The following is a 19,422-nucleotide window of genomic DNA, read 5'->3' as shown; positions in this document are numbered from 1 at the left end:
CACACGGACAGAACACGCAAACTCCACCCAGAAAGGTCCCCGGCCGGGATTTGATCTGGTGACCTTCTCGTTGAGAGGTGGCAGTTCTACCAACTGATCCACCATGCCACCCAAATCACTATATTGAAAATAAATAGTCATGGGGGTACTAGATACTTGCTATCAGAAAGGCTGCAGGCCTATTGGATTTGATTCAGTATTTTATGTTTAGAGAACATTTTAGACATAGTAAAGAAAAAACCTGTCAGGTTTGTTCTCTAGTTATTATCACGTTACTAAATAGCTAACATCATCTTCTGTACAGGACAGTCAGTTACAAAATGTATTTTAGTGTTCACTGCTTTGATAAATGTTCATGTTGAAAATATTTTTTTTGCCCTTTTGCTGTTGGCAAACCTGTTTATCATTAGACTATATTTAAAAAATAATTAACTGTATGCACGTTACACCATTTTGGCATGAATAAATAAAATTAATTACTTTGTGCCCTGAGAGAAGGTGACATAAGTTCACCTGTAGCTGTGCAGGTATTTGTATTTTATATCATTTGTGAATGTTTATGCTGTGTGTGGGCACGGACAATAGGCCTTTGTTTCTCCACATCCTATTTTTCTCTAGTGGGCTCACAACAGGCACACACACACACACACACACACACACACCTCACCCACACAGACTTGCTCCCGACTTCCGTCAAGTCTCAACAGCTGAGAGACAGCAAAACAGGAACAATCTGATATTCTCTTCCTGCCTTAAACTTCCTGCTATTCCCACCCTCTCAAAGTAAGGAAAGACAAACAGATGAATGAAAAGAAGAAGTAAAAACAGGCAGAAATGAGCTGGAGGAGGATGGTGTCAAAGAGGAAGCCGTGGCTGTGTTGTAGACGTGCGTTTGTGTGTGACTGGGGGTTGCTTGCAGCGAGGATGGGGCTTGAGATCATGTAAACACAATGAAACTGAGCAGAGAGTTGATTGTTTTTCGGGGCTACAGGTGTTTTCTTTGTTTGAGCAAAGTGCAAGCACTTGACAATAAATACCAATGATCTTATCATTTTAAGTTACGTTAAGGGACTTCATTTTATGATCACTTTAAAAATAGTAATAAAAAAAAGTTTACTGTACCAAACAAAGTAAAGTTACAAAAATTATGTAAACATTTGTTTAATACATCAAAGTATAAAGTCCCTAAAATTCAAAAAAAGAAAAGTTGATAGTTTGCTATAATTTTAAACATTTTAGTGAAAACTACTATAAGAGAAAACATGTTTGCAGAGATTTAAGCATCAAATGATAAATGGACTGAACTCATCTAGCACTTTTCTATCTTAGAGATACTCAAAGCGTTTTACAACACAATCTGTGCCCGTTCATAGCACTCTACTATATCTGTACAACGATTAATCAGTGCTTTAAAACATTCACACACCGATGGGATGCACATCGGAGGCAATGAGGGGTTCAGTGTCTTGCCCAGGGACACTTCAGCATGTGACTGCTGGAGATTTGAACCCCCAACTCTTGTATTGGAGGACGACTGCTCTAACCGCTCAGCCACAGCCGCCCCCTAAACAATCATCATCAATGTAAGTAACAAAAATTAAAACAATTAAGACTTGTCTTAGATGAATTACAAAACCATGAAGCTAAAATTAAAGGAAAAGTTAATTTAAAAATTAAAGAACTGTATAATATATATTTATATAATTCTAATTAACTGTACTTTTTTTAATAAGCCAATAGGAACTAAGTAATCTGAAAGGCAGCAATGCATAAAAAATGCAATCAGGTTATTCATTTTTCAACATGGTTTGGACAACCTTAGGCAAATTCATGTATATTTATTATTCACAGGATTTTTATTATGATAAAATAAGTCACCTGATTATCTATAAAGTTATAGTAACATATATATAAAAAAAAGTGTGGGGACAAAGTAAGTGTTTCCATTCTGTCCATCAAAAGAGCTGATCTAGAAATTATGATGCTGATCAAAAACTGATGACCCTACATAGTGCACTACTGTATATACGGCTTTATAAGAAACAAAATTGTACATTTTCCAAGTTTTGCATTTGTGCACACCAATGTGCACACTTACACATTTTCAGAGCACCTGATGAGCTGCGGTTCTCAAGAAGGAAGTGAAAATTCAGTCCATCTGCTTTAACAGGAAGTCAACAGAAGCCACACACAGGCGTGCTGACGTCAATTACAACCACAGGAACACCTCCCCACAGCACACACACACTACTCATACACACACACACACACACATAATGATGCATATATCTTCGTGAAATCAGATGCCTCATCAGTCCACAATTGCAAGATTGTGAAGATTATTACTTGAACACATTGAAATGTCTACTTCCTTACAAAACACTTTAATAATCCCTGTTCAAACGTTTCACACAACGTGAGTCATGCAGCAAGTTTGTTGGTTTAAGGTTAAATTGTAAACTTAATAAAAAATGTTTGGTGCATTAGTGACAACAGTCTAAACAGAGTTTATATAAAGGAGATATTAAATAAAGGTGTTGAATGAGCCAACATGTGAACAAAGGGAGAAGTGCGAACAGCGTTCCCTTAGCTGAACTGCCTTCAGCTTTGGTTCAACACTTTTATTCTGAAGTCACATTCGACCCCGGTGCGTTTCGTTTAAAACATGTTTCGAGTTTAAACTGCGCTCACAGTTTTAAGTTTCATTGTTGATCATCTCTTTCTCTTTCACACAACACGATTACTGTTGCTTCTTTAGCTTTTTGTTTTGTTTTAATAAAAGAGCCTACTTCATGCCTCTTCTTTGTTTTTTTTTTAATTTACAAGAACACTTCTTTAAAATGTCTGCTTTTAGAACAAAAACTCAACATTTACACTAGTTTGGAAGATGTATTCAGCATTCTAAGTCTTTTATAATTTAGAAAAGTGGGTTTAAAAACATACACTTTTGGAAGTCTTTCCGTTGCTGTGTGTGTGTTTTTAGTTTTTTTAATCTAGCTATGACAGGTTAGTCAAACATGGCAACATTAATCAGAATAGCTGACATATTATGAGTAAAGGAAGAGACAAAGCAGCTGGATCTACATCATGCAGGTCTTTTCTGTTCAAGTAGGAAACTAGCTTTTACCCAGCTAACCATGACAGGTGTCAGTAATATTTACAATGGATTTAATAGTCTGCATACCGACACATTTACATTTAGGAAACTGTGTTTTTAAAGTTGTCTGTGCTTGACAACAAATTGTAACACATCCTACCAGACTAAATGTGCAAATGTCTGCAAAGGACAGCACATCAACACTCAGACAGCTGTTTAAAATCAAATGCAATGAAAGATGAAAGGGGAGTTTTGCCGTTATCTTTTGAGCGAGCTGCTGTAATAGACCCCATTGTGTGAGAGCCTGGATGTGCATGGGCGTTTGTCTGAACCGTATCTTAAATTGTGTTTGAACAAGGTTAATGAGCCTGATGACAAAGTAGTCTGAGCTACAATGAAGGCGCTGCAGACAGAAGGCAAAACAGTGAAAGTGGTCACGTAGGCAAATTCATGAGAAGAAACCTAAGACCAAGGGAGAAGTGAGCGAGAGAGGGAAAAAAACGAAATAAAATTGTGGTAGACAAATGTCCGAGCCAGATATAAACCAGATATGTCACAGTTTCACAGGAGCCAGACACAAGGCAAAATATTCCAGTTTGTTTCTTACCTGGGAGACAGACTTTGGTGATCGGAGGCTGAGTTGTTGCTGCCGGAGACCTCCTGATTGAAACAAACAGAAGGAAAAGACATTTTACAAAATATATATATACATATCTCATTCATAAAATATTTGCCATTTTAAATACAAACACTTTTTTTACTTAGATTCAATGTTTGGACAATACAGTCATTTTGCATAGTTCTGTAAAATATAATTTTCTATTTACAATAAAACAAAACAGCTGTAACTAAAAGATTAAAAAGAAAATAAAATCCCCATCAAACTGTAACACGCCGTAACATTTCAGTGATAGAGAAACTGGCGTTGAACAACTGAGGCCATGTTAACTATTTCTAACCGTCTACATCCCAGGGGTTCATTATTATCTCTGTGGCATTTTCCAGATATTATTTTCTACTTTTCAGTTTCAGCACTGATGTAAATTCTGCCTCAGTAGACAACGGTAGAAACTGAAGAGTTGTGTCAGCTGTGAAGTTTTCAGTTCGGAAACAAGTTTGAAAAATAATCTGCAACAGACGCAACTCAGTTTCACCCAACACAATAAAACTGACTGGGTTTGATGATCAGCTTACTTGTTCAAACTTGGAAAATAATGATGATTTGTAATAATAATAATAATAATAATAATAATAATAATAATAATAATAATAATAAACAGATTCTTCTACAAAACAACAACAAAAAAGCCTAATCTTATCATGTGAATGTTTATGAAGCATTCACAATATCCATTTTTCTTCCAAACGTTTTTTGGCATCTTTCTCGTTCCACAATTGTTGTACTAGTTCCACAAATCATCAAAACGTTCAGCTCCTTCAGGAGAAGGGTGCCATGACTTTTGGTATTGGTGCAACTTTGGCTTTTTGAAATATTTTTAGCCTTTTCTGCCACTTTTTTCCTCATAGAAAATTAATTGAGCTCATTTTACATCCTTCAGATCTTTAGAACGGTTTACAACCTTTTACTGCTCCTTTCACATTTTGTTCTGCTTCAGCTTCTTTCAGATTTGTGCAAATTTAAAAAAAAAATCTGCTAATTTCAGCTGTTTTTCACCTGTTTTGTGCTCCTTTCAGTTTATTTCTGCTAACTACAACATTTTTGTGCTTCTTCCAACTTATTTCTGCTAATTTCAGCGTATTTGTGTTAGTTTCAGCTTTTTCTGCTATTTCAGCAATTTTATGCTAATTCTAGCCTTTTCAGCTAATTCCACCTTTTTGGCACTAATTTCTACTTTTTTCAGCCTAGTTTAGCAAAAATGTGCTTTATCCACTTGCATCTGGTAATTTCAGCTTCTTTCTGCTTTTATAGCTACTTTTCAGCTGATTTTTGCTAATTTCAGCATTTTCAGATTATTACAATTTTTTTGTGCTCATTTCTGCTTCTTTCAGCCTAACGTGTTATTTCTGATTTCTTCTGCTAATTTAAGCTTGTTCTACTTTTTCAGCTACTTTAGGTATTTATTTATTTTGCATTTTTAACTAATTGCAGCTGTTTTCAGATTAATTCTATTTTTTGTGGTAATTTCTGCTACTTTCAGCCTAATTAATTTCTTTTTGCTAGTTTCGACTTTTTCTGCTATTTCAGCTACTATTTAGCTGTTATTTGCTAATTGTAACTTTTTCAGCTAAATCCACATTTTTAGCTCATTTCAGCTCATTCTGCTTCTTCTAGAAGTTTAAGCTTCTTTCTGCCTTTTCAGATACTTTTCAGCCTTTTGTGCTAGTTTTAGCTTTTTTAAGCTACTTTGTAATTTCCGTGCCAATTTTGGTTTATTTAAACTTAATTCCGAAAATATGTGTTCTGCCTTTTTCTGCTACTATATGCTTGTTCTTCCATTTCAGTTAGATTTCACCTTTTTTTAATTTTTTTTTAGCTAATTTCATCTGTTTTTCAGCAAGTTCTTCTGCAATAAGCATTCACAATACATTTTCGCTGGAAATGCAATTTAACTTGTTTATTTTGGTTGTTAAAATGTTTATTTAATTCATTTTGTGTATATTTGTATAAGGTTTCTGAATAAAAGCAGCTAGCATTGATAGATTACCATTATTATTCTTTAACTTGTTCCAAAATATTTAACCCCAATCACAATAAGTAAATGACTCATGTCCAAACAAGAGGCTGTGCTTGTGAGGAAAACCACAACATTATTTCTCTGCCAGTATTTAATGTTGCAGAAACAAACTTGTGTGCTCACATTAAAATATTAGTTCATGCATTCATGCCCGTGTGTCTCATTCTCTGCTATATAGGGGTGTCAGCTAAATGTAGGTCACACAGGCTTCAGGCAGTCAATACACCAAACCAAGTGTAAATACAGGCTTTGGTAGAGCAACTGCTCCGTGCATGTAAAGAAAGTGAAATGCACACAGATAAGTGCTCACAGTGGAGAACAGAGGGAAGGGTGGCCTACATACATAATTCTAGGAAACCTGGATCTGCAGCCAAAACACGGTGACAGGGATGAAGCTGAAGGTGAACGCTGTTGCAGCTTTTAAAATTAAAAACTGCTGCTTTTATTAAACTTCCACAAATTATACATTAAAAATAAGGTTATATCCTGAATTATAATAAATCAATTTCCTTATAATTGCCTTTATGTGACACAGAGATAAAAGTTATCATATTTTTATGTTGAATTAAAAGATTTAATGACATAAAATCCACTTAAAATTATTTATTATTTTCTTTTTGTAAAATGTTTAACCCCCTACTGGTTCCCCCCCCCCCCCCATCTATATGTTTGTGTATTTATGTGGTTGTGAATGAGTGATTGTTGAACTAGTTATCCACTGGACTGTAGAAACAGCTGTGATGCTGCAGCTTCCTCCTCAGTTTATGGTCCAACACTCACACCTTGTGGTGAAAAGACAGTACTGAATACTGGATACATATTCTCACAAAAACAACTTTTTATTCCTCCTATTGTAAAATATAAACATTATCTTGAGATGTGTTAATACTGGAATGATTTATGACACTCCTTTAAGAAATTCTGAGTCTGCAAGATTATTATTGTCATTATTATTATTAGCATTATAATTGTCAGGGATTAAAAACGTTCCCTCAAAGTAAAACACAATTTCAGGATTGAAATATCCTGATGCATGCTCAATAATCCAGGTAGAAACATCTACAAAAAATTAAATCTGGTCCTCTGGACATTCAAAACCAAAAAGCAAAATAAAGAAAAAATGTAGAAACATTTCGTCTCTCATCCAAAAGACTTCCTCAGTCCGAGGTGCTGTATTCAGCTCAGTCTCTTAAATAGCACCTTCTCAGAGTGGATCAACCAGTTTGCTGCTGACAACCAAAACCAGCTGATCACATGATCAAGAAGGACCATCAGCCTAACAATGGATCATTAGCACACTGATGGCTGTTTACTGTTCACAGAGGGTTGAGTGATACTAGCAATCACAGCATTGTAAGGGGGGGACAGTAGAACACAGAGGCCTCCATCCCTGTTTAATGATGGACGATTTCTTTTCACAAAGATGGCCTCCTTTACTCCTCTCCCAAACCATCGTTCTTCTCTATCCAGGATGTGAACATCTTCATCCCTGAAAGAGTGACCGCTGGCCTGGAGATGAGTGTAGACCGCAGAGTCCTGGCCTGATGATGTTGATCTTTTGTGCTGGGCCATCCTTTTGGCCAGTGGCTGTTTTGTTTCCCCGATGTAAGACTGATCACAGCCCTCCTGACACTGAACATCATACACAACATTACTCTGTTTGTGCCGGGGGACTGGATCTTTGGGATGAACCAGTCTTTGCTGTAATGTATTTTGGGGTTTAAAAGCCACTGGGACGTTATGTTTAGAAAATAAATGTCTCAGTTTCTCTGATACTCCCTCAACATACGGAATGACCACTGGTCTGGGTTCCTCCTTTTCACCTGATGGCTGACTGGAGTCCTGTTTGGGTTTCTTTGCTTTCAGGAAGGCCCAGTTAGGATATCCACATTGCTCTAGAGCCTGTCTTGTGTGGGATTTCTCCTTCTGCCTGGCTCCTGAGTTAGTGGGGATGCTGTCTGCTCTGTGGTACAGAGTCCTGATGACTCCTAACTTGTGCTCCAAAGGGTGATGGGAGTCAAACTGCAAATACTGGACATATTCGTCACCCAGCCAGAGACAGATTCTTGCCAGGGGACTGAACTTTGCAATTGCACCAAGTAGAATTCCTCTGGTGGAGGTGATCACAGCCACAGAATCAGTCATCCGCAACAACAAAATGAAAGAGGGTGAAGCAGAACAGCTCAGAATCAAAGTTTCATCCTGCCTCAGCAATGCCAAACCACAACCTTCCAACATCAGTAGAGAGGAGAGGGATGCACTCACCACTCTTAGCAAGGACAAAAACATCATCATTCTCCCAGCAGACAAAGGAAGGTGCACAGTGATTTATAACCAGAAAGACTATCATGAGAAAGTTATGACACTCCTTAGTGACTTATCCACTTATGAACCTCTGAAAAGAGATCCAGGAAGTGGTTACAAGAAGAAGTTAATAGATTGCCAGAAAATTTTGGAGCAGGACAAGGCTATTGACCGTTTTCTGTACCACAGACTATACCCAGGGGAGGCCACACCTAGTCTGTATGGTTTACCTAAAATCCACAAACAAGGTGTACCTTTAAGACCAATTGTTAGTATGATTAACACGGTCACTTACAATGTTTCCAAATATCTGGCGTCTGTACTCATCCCTTTAGTTGGCAGCTCAGAACACCACATACAGAACACCATGGACTTTGTGGATAAGGTGAGGGATGTCATCATGGAGACTGATGAAACACTGGTCTCTTTTGATGTCACATCACTCTTTACGTGCATTCCTGTTGATGATGCAGTAGAGGTGGTCAGTTTAAAATTAAAATCAGACACCACTCTGAGCAGCAGGACCACGCTTTCCACAGAACAACTGTGTCAACTCTTGAAACTGTGCCTGCAGTCAACCTACTTCACATATGGGGAGCAATATTATAGGCAGAAACATGGGTGTGCTATGGGGTCTCCAGTTTCTCCTATTGTTGCCAACCTGTACATGGAGGAGGTAGAAAAGAGAGCCTTGACGTCCTTTTCAGGGACACCACCAAGTCATTGGTTCAGGTATGTTGACGACACCTGGGTTAAAATTAAATCTCAGGAAGTCCAACATTTTACTGACCACATCAACTCTGTGGATAAATACATCAAGTTCACAAGAGAAGATGTAAAAAATGGCAGGTTGGCTTTCTTGGACTGTGAGGTCTCAAGTCTCTGATAGAGGACATTTGCAAACCGAGGTGTACCGCAAACCCACCCACACAGACCAGTATTTGCAGTTTGACTCCCATCACCCTTTGGAGCACAAGTTAGGAGTCATCAGGACTCTGTACCACAGAGCAGACAGCGTCCCCACTAGCTCAGGAGCCAGGCAGAAGGAGAAATCCCACACAAGACAGGCTCTAGAGCAATGTGGATATCCTAACTGGGCCTTCCTGAAAGCAGAGAAGAAACCCAAACAGGACTCCAGTCAGCCAACAGGTGAAAAGGAGGAACCCAGACCCAGACCAGTGGTCATTCCATATGTTGAGGGAGTATCAGAGAAACTGAGACGTTTATTTTCTAAACATAACGTCCCAGTGGCTTTTAAACCCCAAAATACATTACAGCAAAGACTGGTTCATCCCAAAGATCCAGTCCCCCGGCACAAACGGAGTAATATTGTGTATGATGTTCAGTGTCAGGAGGGTGATCAGTCTTACATCGGGAAAACAAAACAGCCACTGGCCAAAAGGATGGCCCAGCACAGAAGATCAACATCATCAGGCCAGGACTCTGCGGTCTACACTCATCTCCAGGCCAGCGGTCACTCTTTCAGGGATGAAGATGTTCACATCCTGGACAGAGAGGAACGATGGTTTGAGAGAGGAGTAAAGGAGGCCATCTTTGTGAAAAGAAATCGTCCATCATTAAACAGGGGTGGAGGCCTCCGGGTTCAACTGTCCCCCTCTTACAATGCTGTGATTGCTAGTATCACTCAACCCCCTGTGAACAGTAAACAGCCATCAGTGTGCTAATGATCCTTTGTTAGGCTGATGGTCCTTCTTGATCATGTGAGCAGCTGGTTTTGGTTGTCAGCAGCAAACTGGTTGATCCACTCTGAGAAGGTGCTATTTAAGAGACTGAGCTGAATACAGCTCCTCAGACTGAGGAAGTCTTTCAGATGAAAGACGAAACATTTCTATATATTTTTTTGTTTTGCTTTGTTTTGATTTTTGAATGTCCAGAGGACCAGATTTAACTTTTTTAGGATTGAAATAGTGATACTTACTTGCTAGAAGCACACTGGACATTTGTCAGTATGGTGAAGTTATTCCTTACACTTCGAAGGCTTGCTAAAACCTAAAAGGATTCAAGGAAATATGATTATTAGCATCCTTTGTGTGTTTCTACAATTTGTATTTTGATTGACAAAACTGGTAAGTGTTTGATCTGGTTGTAGCACAGAATGAAATACAAATTGTTAAGAAAATGTATTTAAAAAAATAGGAGAGTTCTGTTTTTATTGAGATGTTTACCTGAGCGAATGGAGTCACGATCAGGTCGTCCCCATGTCTGAAAACACAGAGACGAGAAATATCCTTTAATACATACTCAAAGACAAGCTGCACTAAATACCAGAGGTAGTTGTTTTTCTTTTGTAGCCTCAAGTTTAAGAGTGCAACAACAGCCTGAAACTAAAACTTATACTGTTTTATTAAAACTAACCAATCCAACTCAGTGTTTCCATCTAACTTTTTAATAACTTTTTTTTTTTTTTGTGGAACATGTTTTTCTTGCAGTTTGTTTCATTCAAGGTGAAATCTTGGAACTCATTTGGTTCTATGTGGTAAAACAAAATTTTGTTCTACTAGTTATATAAGCATGCAACTTTACTGAATAATGACAACATGTAGTGTTACTTTTATACATTTACACCACCTATGCACATCAAGTGTGATGTTTATTTGCATTTCAAAGAATTCAAAACTTCTTGTCATGCAAGCTTAATACATGTTTACTATCAGTATTATGTAAGATACGCGATACTCAAAAGATTTGCATACTTGTACACAGCCGTGCAACTGACCCGACTGATTTTCCTGGGAATGATGGGAGCGACTATAGAGTTCTTCAGGGGATCGATGCAGGACATGGACTCATATGTTAAATCACATGACAACAATGACTTTTCTGATCAGTCATCCACACAGAAATCAATAAGTTTACTACAGAAAGTTCTGCTGAGTTACAAGCAGACTGTTCATATATGAACTGTTGGTTCATATCTAAGACTTTAGCTTCAAGTCCATAAAATACTCAAATGTTTGACATGTGTTTCTTTTGAGTATTTTTTCTTTTAGTTTGCAGTCAGCCTGTGTTAGAATCAAGTCTGTTGGTTTGTGCATAATATAAATACAATACTGCTATTCAAAGGGAATTCGGTATCACTGGGCAGGATGCCAGTCAATGACAAAGATTAACCAGTCGTTTTAAAAATAAACCATTTAGGGTTACGTTACTTGTTTTACCTGTACAATATTTAGTAAAGTAACTAAATGCAGATTTTTTTTTTCCAGATTAAAAATGTAGTCAAAATAAAATGCTTTGAATTTGCATGACGAAGGAGATCTTGAACTTTCATTAGCGTTTACAGCCCTCAAGATTTCATACTATTTTTGCATTTTGTTCATGTTTTATCAGCTAATCAAATGTACATATTAGAAATACTTTTGTGTAGTTTGATGCAATTTGCTGAAATTTGACTCAAATCTGTAATATGGCTTTGATTAAAACTGGTCAATTAAAACACAACAGCAGCCTTCTGAACTCAAACAGCCTGATCAGAGCAGGGAACGTTCAAAGTTAATAACAAACATGTAAAAATGTTGGAACACAAAACAATTTGCAACATAGTCTTTCATGCATTTTCCCTCCCAAAATCCACTGATTGTCACAATTAGATATTAGGTTAAGTGTTAAAATGTGGATTTGTTTCACTCCTTGTTCTGCTCCGTGGAGCCACGAGTCTGTTGTTGTTTCCATTTGCTGCTACTCACAGTTCAGAGGCGATGGAGGAGTTTCGGGACATGGACTTGGGGGACAGCTCGTAGTCGCTGTCAGAACGATAGAGGAAGGACTCTCGACGCTGATTATGTCCTGGGAAGTTGGTGTGGAGCACCAGACCAGAACCAGGGGAGGACTGGGGGTCCAACGGGCTGCAGCTGGCAGATGGGCCATTCTCCACATCAAAACTGAAAATAGAAAAGCACAACTTAATAAATAAATAAATACAATTTTACACTTTTTTATTTTTTAGAAAATGAGATTTCAGGAAAACGTTTTTTTTTTTTTTCACTGCAAGCTCGTTTTAGAACTTAGAACAACAAAAATAGACTCAAACATGTAAACATCTATGACTCTCAGCTCTGACGTTTGAGGAGCAAACATCCAAACAAGGGCATAAGAAACTATACTTAGAAATGAGTCTGCAGAATCACAAACTGCAACTCCAACAGACTATTTTAGTTGTTTTTAATAGACATTCAGTGGTTTATTTGGTTTTATTGACCAAACACTGAGTGAGAAGACAAACATTTTCACATACCAACAAATAAGCTGCAATCACTGTGATTATATTACTGAAAACACACACACACACATTCATATAAGGATTTGACATGAGCAGCCCAGAAAAGGCAAGATGACATTCTAGAGTCTAGTGTTTGTTCCCTGAAAGGAATAAAATAGATTAAGGCTCCTATATTTACAAGAAATGAAAGGCGTAAGAATGAAGGAACAAGGTGGATTGCATTGGCCAAACCCCCCCCCCCCGCAGCGACTAGATCAGTGTTGCCAGGTGTACAATAATTATCATATTTGTATGACAATTTTGCCCTCTGTACGATCAATAATCCCAAAAAGGCCAAACATACGATAATTTGACCATTCTATGAATGTGTGGTTGTAATCAGTTGTCATCAGCCTCTCACAACTGTCTGTCGGAGTTTTTTTGTGAACCCTGAAGGCATCTGTGTCCGCAAACAAAAGCACGATTGGCTGGAAATTCCAGCCAATCGTGCTTTTCTAAATGTTACCTACAGTGACGTGCATGCGTTTCCCTCAGAACAACGGCCATGATTGGCTGAATAGGCCGCTGCGCCCGCCCCATGAGTGAGGAAAAGAATAAAAGAAAAGAAGAAGAAGCAGAGCTGGTCTGGAAGGAACCCATCACTACTATAGTGCATCAATAGATTTGTTATTTTGGTTATGACGGGTGTACGATAATTTCCCTCAAAAAACGATAATTTTATTTCTCCAGTACGATAATCCTACATTTCTCACCTGGCAACACTGGACTGGATCGCCTTAGACATTTTTACACAAAGAAAGTGTGTGTGTGTGTGACATTTGCTTTGCTAATTTTCTTTATAGTTTGAGTTTATTAATGTCAATTAAGAATTTAGTGCACTTTTAGTAGTTAAACACAATCCAATAAAATAATAATAATAATAAAAAATAAAAATAAAACAGAGCTGTCTCAGAACACACTACAAAACAATATGGGGTTTGTTCCCACCAAAGTGTGTATACAAAATTCAGTACTATGGGTATAATTCAGCACCATGTCTTTTTTACTTAATGAAAATGTTTAATGAAAAATGTGTCAGCTAATATATGTTAAAAAAAAAAAAAAAGAACCAGGTTTACAAAATATAGCAACTTCAAAATGTTCACCCAACCTGGTCTCACTTCATTGTAATTACAAGCCAAGTTATGAGCTCCTTGAGTTACACCACATCATGTTTATTTATTTAATTTACATTATTAGTTACAGATTACATTATGTATAAGTTTAAGTTATTTTAGACATGTATTTTCTGATGGATGCACACTTTAGTTAATATTTGTCTGAATGGTTTACTCACACTTGTTCTTTTATTTGAGGTGTTGCATATACAGATCAGAGGAGGAGGCCTGGAACATACCACTTTTTCTAAAAGACTGGGGGGTGGGGGGGGGGGTTTGAATTGTTGAATTTGGCTTTAGTTATTTAATTTTGTCACTTCAATATTCACTAATTATTTGTGCTAAGTTAAACTAAGTTTTGCTTTATTTGTTTCATATGTTGTTTTAGCTAATTTTGTATGTTTTTGGCCCTTCATTATGTTGTGCCTCCCTCATGTGGCAGATTTAGGTTACTCCGAACAATTTAAGCAGAACTTTGTTCTTTGTCAGTTTTGTTAGTGTTTAGTTGACCTCATTTAAGTTGGGCCCAAATTTGTTATTTATCTTTTGATTTATTTTTCATTGAAATTTGATTCTTTGTTAACTATTTTTTGGAACTATTAAACTGAAGTTTTTGCTGAGTTTTGAACACCTGTTGTCCTTAATTAAGTCTGGCCCCTCACACATCAGCAGTTGTTTTTTTTTTTTATTGTATCCTGAGTTTTATTTTATGAGTAAAACAAAAACAAAAAAACAATTGTTAGTTATGTTAGGAAGTTGCTGCTGAATTATTAGTATACAACACAAAATGTAATACAATAAAAGATGGAACACAGTTTGACCAACAAAATAGTATTTTAGCGCCAACAATGTAACTCCCTAAAGGCTAATCCCTAAAATTGTGACATACAGACGATATGAATGAATCTCCGAGGTTCTGTCTGCTCTTTACAGGATTTTAGTTTTTTGCCTAAAGAAAAACAAAAGAGTACTCTTTGCCAAAAAAGTACTTTTAGTATCTTCTTTTGCTGTAGAATGTTTGACTTTTTTTATTTTGTTTTCAACTTCAGCTATTGTCTTTTAATTATACTCTGCACAACATGGTGTTACGATCATGTAGAAAGTGACAAAAAAGTGAAAAAGTAGCCAAAGTCCAATAAAACATGCTTGAAATAGTTTGTCTTCTTGGAGGTAAAATAAAATCCAAAAAGGTGATTTAAAGATTTTACAGAACACTATTTTAATATAAGAACACAAAAGCTGCATCCTCACTGACATGCAGTAACTTGAACGAGTTTTTTGCTGCATGAATAATTTTAATTACAACAAAAATATGCCATTATTTTTCATGTGAACACAACTATGAAATCCCATTTTTCAAAGTTCCTATAAAGGGCAGATCTAAATCAAACTGAACTGAAAATGTCAACATTTAGAAGACATAAAAAAAAAACATTTAAAAACAAATAGTGTGACTTTTCTTGGAGGCTCTTGGGTACGATTTGTCTTATTTATTTATTTATTTTTTTGGGAGTGGTGACGCAGAGGTTAGAGAAGGTGAGCCTGTGATCGGAAGATCACCGGTTCAACTCCTGGTATCAGCATCAAAAGGTGGGTGGGAAAAGCAAAACACCCACACCTGCCTCCACCTTCATTTACCCCACTCTGGGTCCTTGAGCAAGGCCCTTAACCCCCACCATCTGCTCCCCTAGGTGCCCTAGATAGTAGCTCTTTGCTCCACACAGAGGGCTGTGGTAGCTCGGTGGTCTGTGGTTGTGCCAGGAAGGGCATCTGGCGTAAATAGAATTGCCAGGTCTTCGTACGACTTAGTTCACTGTGGCGACCCATAAAGAAGGGAGCAGACAAATATTTATTTTTAAATTTATATTATTTATTTATTTATTCTATATATACACACATAATAGCATTAGTGCTGACTAACCGATCAAAGGAAAACATACTTAATATATTCAATTTAAGTATTAATTAACTAGCCTTTCCAGGTTTTAAAACAACTCATTTCACAGCTCTTTTGTACGAACACAAAAATGCCAAAAGTTGACCTTAAACATGTTTGTGCTGCCTTCAGGAGATCTCAATGGGATTAGCCTGCTTAAAATAGTTAATAAAATAAAAAATTAAATAAATAATAAAAAAAACTTATAGACTTTGTTCAGTACTTGAAGTTCCACTTGCGTTTGGAATGTGATACTCTATAACCTAATTATTTAACAATAAAAACAAAAATCCACCTATTTTACAGCTTTGTTTTACATTAGTTTCTATACAGGACAAAGAGAGGATATCCTAATAATTTACCTCTCAAAAAACTCTAAGACAGACCTTGGGAACAGAGATCCCTCTGCATGAGTTGGGCCGGGTTTTGTGATGGTGTAGTGGATTAATGGATTTGTCCGGAAAGCCACCCTCATACTGTTCACAAAGCTTTTTCTTTGAAGTTATTGGAAGAAGCAAAGTCAGCATCAGTGCTTGGTTCCCAGCATTATTCACCATATAAACATTCCCAAGTTGAAGACCAGGAACTTAATTCTAACTAGGAGTTATTAATAGGGAAGTAAGGGAAACTATCAGGATCTCACAATCTTGTGATGTAAAAACAGGGAATCAACCAGGATTCATAGATCTGAAAAATAAATCAACTGTATTGGTTTCCATACAACTGAAGAAAAAAATCCATGGAAAATTTTCAATATTGAAAGTTTTGGCATTTCTAAATGTAGGAACAATGACAGGCAAAGGTAGAGAGTTGGCTGACATGATGCAGAGAAGGAAGGTAGAGGTTTTATGTGTCCAAGAGACCAAGTGGAAGAGCAGCAAGGCTCACAGCATTGGAGCAGGGTTTAGACTGTTTTACCATGGTGTGGATAGAAAGAGAAATGGAGTAGGGGTGATCCTGAAGGAAGAGTTGGCAAAGAATGTAGTAGAGGTGAAAAGAGTGTCAGGGTGTTGTACAAAGTATCTGAAGGTAGAAGTAGATGGTCTGATGCTAAATGTTGTTAGTGGTTATGCTCCACAGGTTGGATGTGACATAGAGGAGAAAGCTACATTTCAGAAATGTTGAGATGAAGTGATAGAAAGCATTCTCAGGGAGGAGAGAGGGGTGATCGGAGCAGAACTGAATGGACATGTTGGCGAAGGAAACAGAGGAGAGTAAGTGATGGGTAGGTTTGTGTCAAGGAAAGAAACCAGGAAGGACAGATGGTGGTGGATTTTGCCAAGAGAATGGAAATGGCAGTAGTCAACACTTAGTTCCATAAGAGGGAGGGACATATAGAGACCTATCTGTGTAGAAGAGGAAACCTGAGGGACATTGGGGACTGTAAGGTTGTGGCAAGGGAGAGAGTGGCCAGACAGCATCAGATGGCTGTGTGTAGAATGACTGTTGCTGTGAAGAAGAGAAGAGTAAAATCAGATAAGACCAAATTGTGGAAGCTGAAGAAGGAAGAATGTTGTGAGGAGTTCAGAAAGGAGATGTTAAAGGCTCTGGTTTGGTAAAGAGCTTCCAGATGACTGGGCTACTACAGCAACAATAATTGGCGAGACAAGTAGGAAGGTACTTGGTGTGTCATTTGAACAGAAAAAATAAGAAAATCTGGTGGTGCTACAGTAAAGTGCAGGAAGCTATTTAAAGAGAGAGGTTAGTCAAAGAAATATGACAATGAGAGGACTGAAGATAGGAGACAGGAATATAAGGATAAAGAGGGAGGTACTACACTTATATAGCACTTTTCTATCTTATCAAGATACTCAAAGTGCTCTTCACTGCAATCTGTGCCCTCATTTACCCATTCATACAGCACTCTACTATTTCTGTACAAAGAATAATCAGTGTTTTATCACATTCATACACCGATGGGACACGCATTGAAGGAATGAGGGGTTCAGTGTCTTGCCCAGGGACACTTAGGCATATGACTGCTGGTGGAGTCGAACCCCAACTCTTGCATTGGAGGACGACTGCTCTAACTATTCAGCCATAGCCACCCAGGTAGCAAAGGCAAAGCAGAAGGCATATGATGTATGTGAGGCTGGACACTAAAGAGGGCGAGTAGGACTTGTATCTATTGGCGAGATAGATGGATCAGGCTGGAAAGAATGTGCAGCAAGTCAGGCTTGTTAAAGATAGGAATGGTAATTTCCTAACAAGTGAGGAGAACGTGATGGGTAGATGGGAGTACCCTGAGGAGAAAATGAATGAAAAGAATGAAAGGGAAAGAAGAGTAGAGGTAATAGAAACTGTGGACCAGGAAGTGAGAAAGATTAGTAAGGGTAAAGTTTGGAAAGCTCTGAAACAAATTAAGAAGAAGGCAGTAGGACCTGATGACATACTAGGGCAGGTTTGGGAATGTTTTGGAGAAATGGCAGTGAGGTTTTTGACTGAAATATTCATTGGCATATTTGAGGGTGAGAAAATGCATGAGGAATGGAGAAGTGTGCTAGTGCCACTTTTTAAGAACAAAGGTAATGTACAGAGTTAAAGCAACTACAAGGGAATTAAGTTGATGAGCCACATGATAAAAACCTGGGAGAGAGTTGTGAACTTTAGACTTAGAGGAGGGAAGACTTTTTGTGAGTTCAGTATGGTTTCATGAAAGAAAGAGCACCACAACATTTTTGCTTCAAGGATGCCGATGGAGAAGTACAGAGGGTAAAAAAAAAAACCCAACTACTTAGTTGCATCTTTTTGGATTTAGAAAAAGCATATGACAGGGTACTGAGGAAGGAGGTGTGGTATTGCATGAGGAAATCTGGAGTGGCAGTGAAGTATGTTAGACTAGTGTAAGACATTTATGAGGACAGCAGGACAGTGGTGAGATGTGCTGTAGGAGTGACGAGGAGCATCAAGGTGGAAGTGGGATTGCATCAAGGATCAGCACTGAGCCCCTTCTTGTTTGCTCTGGGGATGGACTGACCAACAGACGAGGTCAGGAATCCCTGTGGACTATGATGTTTGCAATTATATTGTGATCTGTGGTGAGAACAGGGGACAGGCGGAAGAGAACTTAGAGAGGTGAAGGTATGCACTTGAAAGAAGAGGAATGAAAGTCAGCAGTACATATACAGAGTACATGTGTGTGAATGAGCAGGAGGCTGGTGGAATAGTGAGGCTAGTCAAGTCAAGTCAACTTTATAGAGCACATTTAAAACAGAACCTGTTATCAAAGTGCTCAACAACAACAACAATCAATGAGTAAAATTAAAGAGAAAAAAATATATATACACAATACACTAATAATAATAACTGAATAATTAATAAAAAACATTTAAAACATAGGGTCACAGATTAAAAAAACACTAGATCAATTTACACTGTGTGAAATGCCTGCAAGAACAGATGTGTTTTAAGCAGGGATTTGAAGTGAGGAATGGAGGTGGCCTGCCTGGGGCAGGTTGTTCCAGAGTTTGGGGCCCATGACTGGAAAAACCTGATCTCCTCTAAGCTTCAGTCTTGGTTTTGGAACAGCCAAAAGCAGCTGATCGGATGATCTCAGGGCCCGAGAGGGAACGTAAGTTTCCAGAAGCTCAGAGAGGTAAAGGGGTGCGAGGCCATTTAAGCATTTGAAGGTCAACAGAAGAATTTTAAAGACTATCCTCGTACAAACAGGGAGCCAGTGAAGGGAGGACGGAACTGGAGTAATATGTTCAGATCTACGAGTTCCGGTTAAAAGCCGAGCAGCAGCATTCTGGATGAGATGAAGACGTGAGATGGAGGCCTGGCTGATCCCAGCATAGAGTGCATTGCAATAGTCCAATCGGGTCGTGACAAAGACGTGGACTAGTTTCTCAAAGGACCTCTGCTACAAGGAGCAGAGGTCACAAAGGTGGAGGACTTCAAGAACACTGTCCAGGAAAATGAGGAATGTGGTAAAGTGGTAAAAAGGAAAGTCCAGGCAGGATGGAGTGGATGGAGAAAAGATTCAGGAGTGA

The sequence above is a fragment of the Nematolebias whitei genome, chromosome 3 (assembly GCF_014905685.2).
Source record: "Nematolebias whitei isolate Nwh7 chromosome 3, NemWhi1, whole genome shotgun sequence".
NCBI lineage: Eukaryota > Metazoa > Chordata > Actinopteri > Cyprinodontiformes > Rivulidae > Nematolebias > Nematolebias whitei.
The sequence above is the reverse complement of the archived record's forward strand: the minus strand, read 5'-3'. Positions refer to the sequence as shown.